Genomic DNA, 9,355 nt, shown 5'->3' with positions numbered 1-9,355 from the left:
TATACTTCAAACGAATGTAAATGCCACATTTCCATGCTAGGAAATAGGGTTTCCTGATGTCTACGCGTCGAGGAAATAGGGATCTAATGCTTCTTAAAACGCGATATCGCAATTCAGTTCTGTGTTTCGTGGTAAGATAGAATATTCATTGAGCAGTGTTCGGTACGTAGACATCTGCAATCGCCATTTCCTAGGAAGGAAGTGTCGCATTTACACTCTTTTCAAGTGTAGACGAAATATACATAACACTAATAACATAACGCAATGAAAATTATACCTTATCATGAAATGTAGAAATGAGATACGATGTCGCGGTTTAAGAAGTATTAGAACTCTGTTGCTTCAATGCGTAGACATCTGGAAACGCTATTTCCAAACAAGGAAGTGTCGGATTTTTCATTCTTTTGAAGTGTAGACGAGGTATACATAAAACTTCGCAATGAATATTATATCTTATAGTGAAACATAGAACTGAGATGCGATATTGAGTTTTAAGAAGCATAACAACCCTATTGCTTCGATACGTAGACATCTGAAATCGCTATTTTCTAGCAAGGATGTGTGACATTTACATTCTTTTGCAGTGTAGACGAGGTATGCATTACACTTCGCAATCAATAATATATCTTATCATGAAGCATAGAAATGAGATCGCGATATCGCGTTTTAAGAAGCATTAGAACTTCATTGCTTCGATACGTAGACATCTAGTAACGCAATTTCCTAGAACGGAAGCGTCGCATTTACATTCTTTTGAAGTGTATACGAAGTATACATAACACTGCATAATGAGTATTATATTTTATCATGAAACATAGAAATGACATGCGATATCGCGATTTAAGAAGCATTTGAACCCTATTGCTTCGATACCTAGACATCTGGAAACGCTATTTCCTAGAACGGAAGCGTCGCATTTACATTCATTTGAAGTGTAGACGAGGAATACATAACACTTCGCAATGAATATTATACCTTATCATGAAACATAGAAGTGAGATGCGCTGTCGCGTTTTAAGAGGCATTAGAACTCTATTGCTACGATACGTAGACATCTGCAAACGCTATTTCCTAACCAGCAAGTGTCGCAATTTACATTCTTTTCTAGTGAATGCGAGGTATACGTGACACTTCGCAATGAATACTATATCTTATCATGAAACGTAAAAATGAGATGCGATATAGCGATTTAAGAAGCATTAGAACCCTATTGCTTCGATACGTAGACATCTGCGAACGCTATTTCCTAGGAAGGAAGTGTCACATTTACATTCATTTGAAGTGTATGCGAGGTATAAATGACACTTCGCAATGAATGTTATATCTTATCATGAAACATAGAAATGAGGAGTGATTTCGCGATTTAAAAAGCATTAGAACTCTATTGCATCCATACATAGTCATCTGGAGACGCTATTTCCTTGAAAGGAAGAGTCGCATTTATATTCATTTGAAGTGTATGCGAGGTATACAAGACACTTCGCAATGTATATTATATCTTATCATGTAACATAGAAATGAGATGCGGTATCGCGTTCTAAGGGGCATTAAAACTCTATTGCTACGATTCGTAGACATCTGCTAACGCTATTTCCTAGCAAGGAAGTATAGCACTTACATTCTTTTGAAGTGAATACGAGGTACACATAACACTCCACAACGAATATTATATCTTACCATTTTTTTCGTTTACCTGAGCCTTGTTGGAATCGACACGACTGGATGTTATTGGAATTTTGAAGAGACCGTCGTCGTCGTCGTTTGTTCGGAGGGGACGAATCGTCGCTCGCGCCAAGCCTCGTTGTCGAGAGTCTGAGAAAAACCTGCCGTTGCGAGATCGAATAATTTTATACTCGCTTCGCGTTGCCGAGGAAAGCTTTCATAGACCGCCTCGAGACTGTGCACGAAGGCGACGAGTGTCCCATCGATAATAACATTATTATGTTCACTCGAATGATAGCGTCTTACCGATCTCGAAAGTAATACGTCGCTGGGTGTTTGGTTTTTTTTCTTCTTAGTTTGACGCGCACGTTCATTCCAGAGGGGACGATTCCGCGTTGCCCGTTGTCCTCGTTGTCTAGAGTCTGTAATCCCGCCGTTGCGAGCTCGAACAATTTATGCTCGCTTCGCTTTGTCGGGAGGAAAAAGACCGCCTCGAGGCTGCTGGTACGCGGAGGAGTCCTAACGAATTTTTGAAAGATTTTTTTTTCTTCATACCTGGACGCGCGTGTGCATTTTTCGTAACTTTGAGGGAGACATTACGCGCCAAACATCGGCGTATGCGTTTCATCCGTAGGACCGATATATCGTGTTGCCTCGAACTCCGTCGAGCGGTGAAAGTCGCCACGGTTCGGCGAAGCCCGCGTCTCTTTCACCGGAGACGATTGGGTATCGACTTGTTCGAACTTTAGTACCAAGAGATTTAAAGATCAATAAAATATGCATGTACGATTACCCTGAACGGTGGATCACTCGGCTCGTGGGTCGATGAAGAAAGCAGCTAATTACGCGTCAACGTGTGAACTGTAGGACACATGAACATCGACATTTCGAACGCACATTGCGGTCCACGGATACAATTCCTGGACCACGCCTAGCTGAGGGTCGTTCACGTAACCAAAATACTGCTTGCGTTGCGTTTCGTCGAATCTTCTTTCCCTACGGTGCTCGAATCTGCCCGCCGTCTTTCATTCTCGAATTAAATAACGAACGTTTCTGAGTTCGGGCGGCACCGAGAAAGGGAGGAAGAGAAGCGATACGCGACGTACGAGCGATCGTTGGATGTTCGTCCGAGTCGTCTGTGGCCGTGCCCAGGCAATCTGCGATTGGTAACGTGTGTGCGCGTGCGGCGTGCGTAATCGTGTTCATGGAACTCGACGGTGTGTCGATCACGAACTCGCGTGAGTTCTTCGTGGCGTCGTGAGTCGTCCGTTAAACAGGCGACCGCCCACGGAGAACCGCTTCGTGTTTCGATCGCCGATTTTGTTCCGCGTTCCGAATTCGCGCACCCGCCACACGCATCGCCTTCGCCTGCCTTTAGCGCACGATACGAACATGCGCGCGCTCGACATCGTTTAAAATGAATTTTTTTCATGCCGCAAGACCGAGGGAGAATACTCCGTCGAGGGAGAAGAGATATACAAGAGAGAGAGCGACATCGTCGTAAGGCGAGGGACGATGATGCGCATCCGATCGTTCGAAGTTCTCCTCGTACAGCCCCAGGGTGTACGATCAGAATAACCCGTTCTCTCTGTTCTCTCCGCGTGTGTATAACATGTTCCGCGAGGAAAAAAAAAGATCTCTCGCGCGGAACGTCACTCGAACATAGGCCGTCGTTGCGCTGTAATGTCGTAACGTTATTCGTGAGGGCGCTCCAACTCGGCGTGTCCTTCGTTCTGAAGGATCAGGGTAATAAAATCGGGGGAAAAGGAGCCGCTCCGTTTCGATCTCTGCGTGTTACGCGCGGAAGGTGGAACAGCTGGGGAGTATAAACGGTGTTGATCGTTCGCAGCTACGACGATAAAGAGGACGGATGTTAAAGAAACGCCGGTAGCTTGGTCGTCTAGCGAGAGTCTCATATTTTTTTTTATATTTTTTACGAATCTTATATAAAAGAAATACCGACACACGAAAGACATTGGCGAGGTGCACAAAACGCCTCAACGAGAACAACGAAGAGGTGCGTGTAGTTCTTGCCGGTTTCTCGAGCGGTAAATCAAAGGATCGCTGTGTCGGAGATCGACGAAAGTTCTTTTCGTCGTCTGCCGTCCCCGTTCGCCGATGCTCCTCATTTTGTATATATTATACATACGAATCTCTTTACCTTCTCTCCGTAAGCGAGTTCGATGGCACGAATGAATTTCGTGCGTCACGTAGAGACGACCTCAGATTAGGTGAGATTACCCGCTGAATTTAAGCATATTACTAAGCGAAGGAAAAGAAACTAACCAGGATTTCATTAGTAGCTGCGAGTGAACAGGAATGAGCCCAACACTGAATCCCGCGGTTCCGCCGCTGGGAAATGTAGTGTTCGGGAGGATCCGTTTATCCTGAGACAACGAACCGCGTCCAAGTCCATCTTGGATGGGGCCATTTATCCACAGAGGGTGCCAGGCCCGTACCGACCGGTACGCGTTTCTGGAGGATCTCTCCTTAGAGTCGGGTTGCTTGAGAGTGCAGCCCTAAGTGTGTGGTAAACTCCATCTAAGGCTAAATACGACCACGAGACCGATAGCGAACAAGTACCGTGAAGGAAAGTTGAAAAAAACTTTAAAGAGAGAGTTCAAGAGTAAGTGAAACCGTTCAGGAGTAAACCTGAGAAACCCAAATGATCGAATGGAGAGATTCATCGACGACGATACTGGCTCCCGATGGCGCGCGATGCCCCGGTGGTAACATCGCGGTTCCACAGCGAACGGCACGCCGTCGTCGGCCAACGTTCCGGTGATGTAGTCGTGCACTTCTCCCCTAGTAGAACGTCGCGACCCGTTGCTCGTCGGTCTACGGCCCGAGTGGGCGCCTGTGGCGTCGCAATCTTGCGCACGTGGCAGACCCTCGGTCGCCCGGCCGGCTGCGCGACGGTACTCGTACGGTATCGGGCCGCAACCAGTCCATTCTCGAATGTATGTGCGTCTAGCCCGCCGCAAGCTCGGTCAGACTGCCCGGTGGAACAGACTTTGCGTCGGCGCCGGGCCTGGCCAGCTGTTAGCAGGTGGTTCCTCGACTGCCTTGGTCTCGAGGTTCCTTACAATGGGGAACAGACCCCATTCTGGTGACGGGCTACAGCTTCTTCCTTCTGGACGAAGTCATCGATGCGAGGGTGGCGGAGATACTCGTAGATGGAAACGAGAAGGCGATGCGTAAAAGTGCGAGTGAGCGCGTGCACTAGCACGCACGCGAACGCTGCTGGTTGCTGGATCTGCAGGCGTGTACGGCAGGTAGCCTGCGTGCAGGGATTGATGCTGGAGGCGGCAAAGAGGCTGATGGGTGGCAGGCGCTACGCCTGACGTCACACTACACTCTAAAAGAATGTAAATCCTACACTTCCTTCCTACGAGATGGCGTATCTAAGTGTTTACAAATCGATGCGATACAGTACTAGTGCTTCATGAAACGTGATATCGCATTTCGTATCAACAGTTCAAAGTAAGTAAGTAGGTTGTAAAGCTCTATGCATCGCATTATGCTTATCTGCTTCTACCCTTCAAAAGAATGTGAACACTACATTCCCTTGCAGAGGGATAGCGCTTATAGATATCTACTTGTCGAAGCAATAGAGTTCTATTACTTCATTCAACGCGATGTCACATCTCATTTCAATGTTTCATGATAGGTTGTAATATTCAATGCAACGCGGTATGTTTATCTGCACCTACACTTCAAAATAATGTAAATCCCACACTTCCTTGATACGAGATAGCGTTTCTAAAAGTCTACGTATCGAAGTAATATAGTTCTAATGCTGTATAACTCCAACGTTCCAAAGTAAGTAAGTTGTATTCTTCTATGCATAGAGTTATGCATGTCTGCTTCTACGATTTGAAAGAATGTGAATTCTACAGTTCTATGCAACTAGATGGCGCTTTATAGTGTCTGCGCGTCAAAGCAGTATATTTCTAATGCTCCATGCAATGCAATAACACATCTCATTTCAGCGTTTCAATGTAAGTAAGATGGAATCCTATATGCATGCACTATGCTTAAATAAGATAATATCAGATATATTATACTTCATTAGAATGTGAAGTCCGCAGTCCATGCAACAGAATTGCGCTTTAATGGGTCTACTTGTCAATGCACTAGAGTTCGTAACCTGCATGCAATGCGATATCGCATCTCTTTTCAACGTTTCAAGGTAAGTAACCTGTAACCTTCTATGCATAGCAATATGCTTATATGCTTCTACACTTTTAATGAATGTCAATAGAAGGGATCCATAAAGCGGGATCGCGCTTCATAGTTTCTACGTATCAAACAAACGTATTTCCTTGGTGGTATTCCGTATTCCGAAGGTGGTAAAGTATGTAACATGTTATCTTCTATTCATGTTATTATACTTGTTTTCTCCTACACAGCAACCGATTGTGAATTCTGCTGTTTCTTCCAGCGGAATGGGGTTTCATATTGTCAGCGTCTCAAAGCAATAGATACCTAAAGCATTGCACCATGCGATTGCACACCTCATTTCAACGATGCAAATTAAATAAGCTGTAAGCAATTATGCATGGCATTATACTTGTCTGCTTCTATGCTTTATAATGCTTTGGAATGCATGAAGAACCTCAACCCCCCCCCCCCCCCCTTAACTGCCTAAAGAGAAGTTGAAAATCCAGTGGCCCTGCAGGTGAGACATCCGAGGGGGCGAGAAGAGGTGATCGCCGAAATCCACTGATCGATGACCCCGAACAATACCGAAGCGTACAGCCCGTCCCACCAAGGAGCCCCGAGGAGGATTCAGGAGACCCGAGGACCACCAGCGAATTCAAGGAATCTGAAGAAGAGAACGTGAGAGCTTATTCGCTAAAGCGTCCCATTTTCATGCCGCATTTCATGTATCGCATATTGTATATTATATCTTATATCGTGAAGCGGGTGGTGATCCCCGGTCATTCGCGGCGTGTTGCGTAGTTTTTTATAGCCCTTGTTAGTTAAATTCACCTCGAGGCCATAAATAAAGAAGCCGTGACTTCAGTATCCCGCGACCCGAGTGTATGTACTCGGCTAGGCGTAGTCAAGAGGAGCAGCATTTCGAGGTTTCGAGCATTGTTCCGCCCCAAGTTTCCCGGGTTCGTGTAGTCTATTTCTTTGGTGCTTTCTGAGCAGCTGGCGCCCAAGAAACTGTAGTCTCGCAATTTCGGAATACCCTCCCATTTCGGTGATTATTTTTGCGTTCGCGAGCCCGCGAAATGTTGTACGTGAGTGGATACATTGTAACGACAGATCGCTTTAGATTAAAGTACGTTTTACACCTTAACGTATTTGAATAATTAACCCCTTGGAGCTTCCCTGACTTACTTTAGATAGGTTTCCGTCACAACTGATAGGGACCATCACTTTACATAGATATATAGAACACACATAGCTCTAAACGTAGAACTGAGAGTTTGAGAACTTCCTTTGAAACGTTGATAGTGAGGAGCTCCATCGGATTTTATAGAACTTCAGAACTTACTTGCTATGAAATGTAGGCAGATAAGGGCCATCGTGTTACTTAGAACTTTAGAACTTACTTACTACAACAAAGATCTCTATTGGCTTCGTCCGCTCTTTTAGAAGAGTTTAAGATAAACCACTTACTTTTCACGTTTGCAATACTTTTAAATATATGCGAGGTGTATCGTTTAAGTTTTAAAATGTTTACTTAGTATTGATTATTATTTAGTAACTCGGTTATGAACGTGTCTGCATAAGATTTAATCAATATGTTCATAAGCTTGATATTTATGCAGTTATTTGTTAGTCACTTATTGCTCAAACGGCAAAGATTCTGACCATTTCAAAATGGTTGTCTTTCATCAATTTTCTTAAAAATTGAGATAATGTCCAACTGCTTGCATTAAAGACAGTAATTAAAGTTTTCAAAATATTTTACCACTTATAGATGAATTCTGGAATTGAAATTGAATGTATGATTTTTCTAACTCCTGTTTAGAATACCTTTCTGTTGGAATGTTCAAGTATTTTTCATATTCGGAATTATTGAAAATGTTTTGCTTGGTTCTCTAATTTAATATTTCGAATTTCCTGAGAAATATTTTTCATCGTAGTGAACTATATAATTGCAATTATAATTCTTTATGAAATAATAATAACAGAGAGGTATGTATCCATTTTTGTAGTTTTTTTTGGTAAAGGGTATTTAATCTTACTATTTAAAATGAAACATTAAGGTTTGTTTACAATATAATGGAATTTAATTACCTTTTGATTCAAATTCACAATGATAATCTTCCATAGTTCAACACTTTTGTGAGCTGTCCTCAGGAATCTGCAGCTCAGTACTTATAAAATAGACGACAAACAAACGCCCTAACCAAACGTGATCAAACCGATTTTTCATTATTAATATTATAATGTTTAACTTATCCTGCATACTATTAAAATGCCCTTCGAACAGTGTTTATTCACTTCCTTCCACCACTATTTACAATATGTTTCATTTACTATCAAAACCGTAAGTATTATCGCCTTTCTTTACTTTTTGTGACCTTCAGTGGCTTCATGTAACAGGTCGTTGAACTCGTTTTAAAATGCTCGATCGTATTACGGAAGAATAAACATACCAATTCATTTTAAAAAATGAAGGTAACCTTCAAATGTCCAACATACCTCCACTTACAAAAAAACTATTTTCATCAACGGATGGTACCTTTGTACTGTGCAATTTTATGTCAGCAAAAATTTCTATGAAATTTATAGTTTCGAGGATACCTGAGGTGCTAATTATTACTGCCCCACCCTGTATATTGTTATGGATGTGTCCAACAAGGAAACGATGAACAAAATTAAATTTAATATTACGATGTTTATTATATTACTTATAATATATTTGTTTTTCTGGAATTTAGCCAAAAAACAGTGTTCACGATGTCGGCAGATGAATATATTTGCCTTAGAATTACAAGAGCCGACATTTTCGAAAGTAGAATATTTTTTTACTCCGCTAACCGAATCATTCCAAACGTTAAGTAAAGTGCGTGCCTTTCAAAACAGTCAGATGCAAATTACGATACAACGTTTCCAAAAAATGGTACGTGTCACTCTTTTTTAATTTCCGTTTTTTCAAGCAAAGGAAATTTAATTGAAATATCAGCAAAATTTATGGACAAGAAATTTATTATAATCTTACGCAACATATATGATGGTGATAAACGATAAGTATATGGACCTGAGAATGGAATGTATTGAACAGAAAAAGAAACTGATAGAACTGCAAAGTAGATCGCTGTATCTCACAAATGATGCTTCCACGTTCATAAAATCTGTTAAATAAAGAACTATTGCAAATAGCAGGTATAATCAATATTACTTCTGCTCAAAAGCTATAACAGAATTGGACCGAAATGGATATAAAACAGGAATTTATATATTCAAAGAGAAAAAATGTATTACTTACAAATTACTTATGTTCGCAAAGATCTCACTAATTCAGGCTTTTTATCTTGCAGAACTAATCATTCATTTAACATGGGAAGGGGTCGACGAATAGTAAAATATTCTCATATTTCATAGCCTCGCTCGATACGTCAATTGGATCATGTAAAACATCGGACACTAATTGCATCTACACCTTCAGACCTTAAATATATAATTACAACATATTTAATACCGTTTTAATAACACTTTCCTATTATTT

At 41.9% G+C, this 9,355-nt stretch overlaps 1 pseudogene; it reads left to right on the top strand.

The window, feature by feature from the left end:
- Positions 1-2,452: 2,452 nt before the first annotated feature.
- On the top strand, positions 2,453-2,607 carry LOC143427777 (5.8S ribosomal RNA; annotated as a pseudogene).
- Positions 2,608-9,355: the final 6,748 nt, after the last annotated feature.

Source organism: Xylocopa sonorina, chromosome 9, assembly GCF_050948175.1.
Source record: "Xylocopa sonorina isolate GNS202 chromosome 9, iyXylSono1_principal, whole genome shotgun sequence".
Classification (NCBI taxonomy): Eukaryota; Metazoa; Arthropoda; class Insecta; order Hymenoptera; family Apidae; genus Xylocopa; species Xylocopa sonorina.
This window is presented reverse-complemented; position numbering and strand designations above follow the sequence as displayed.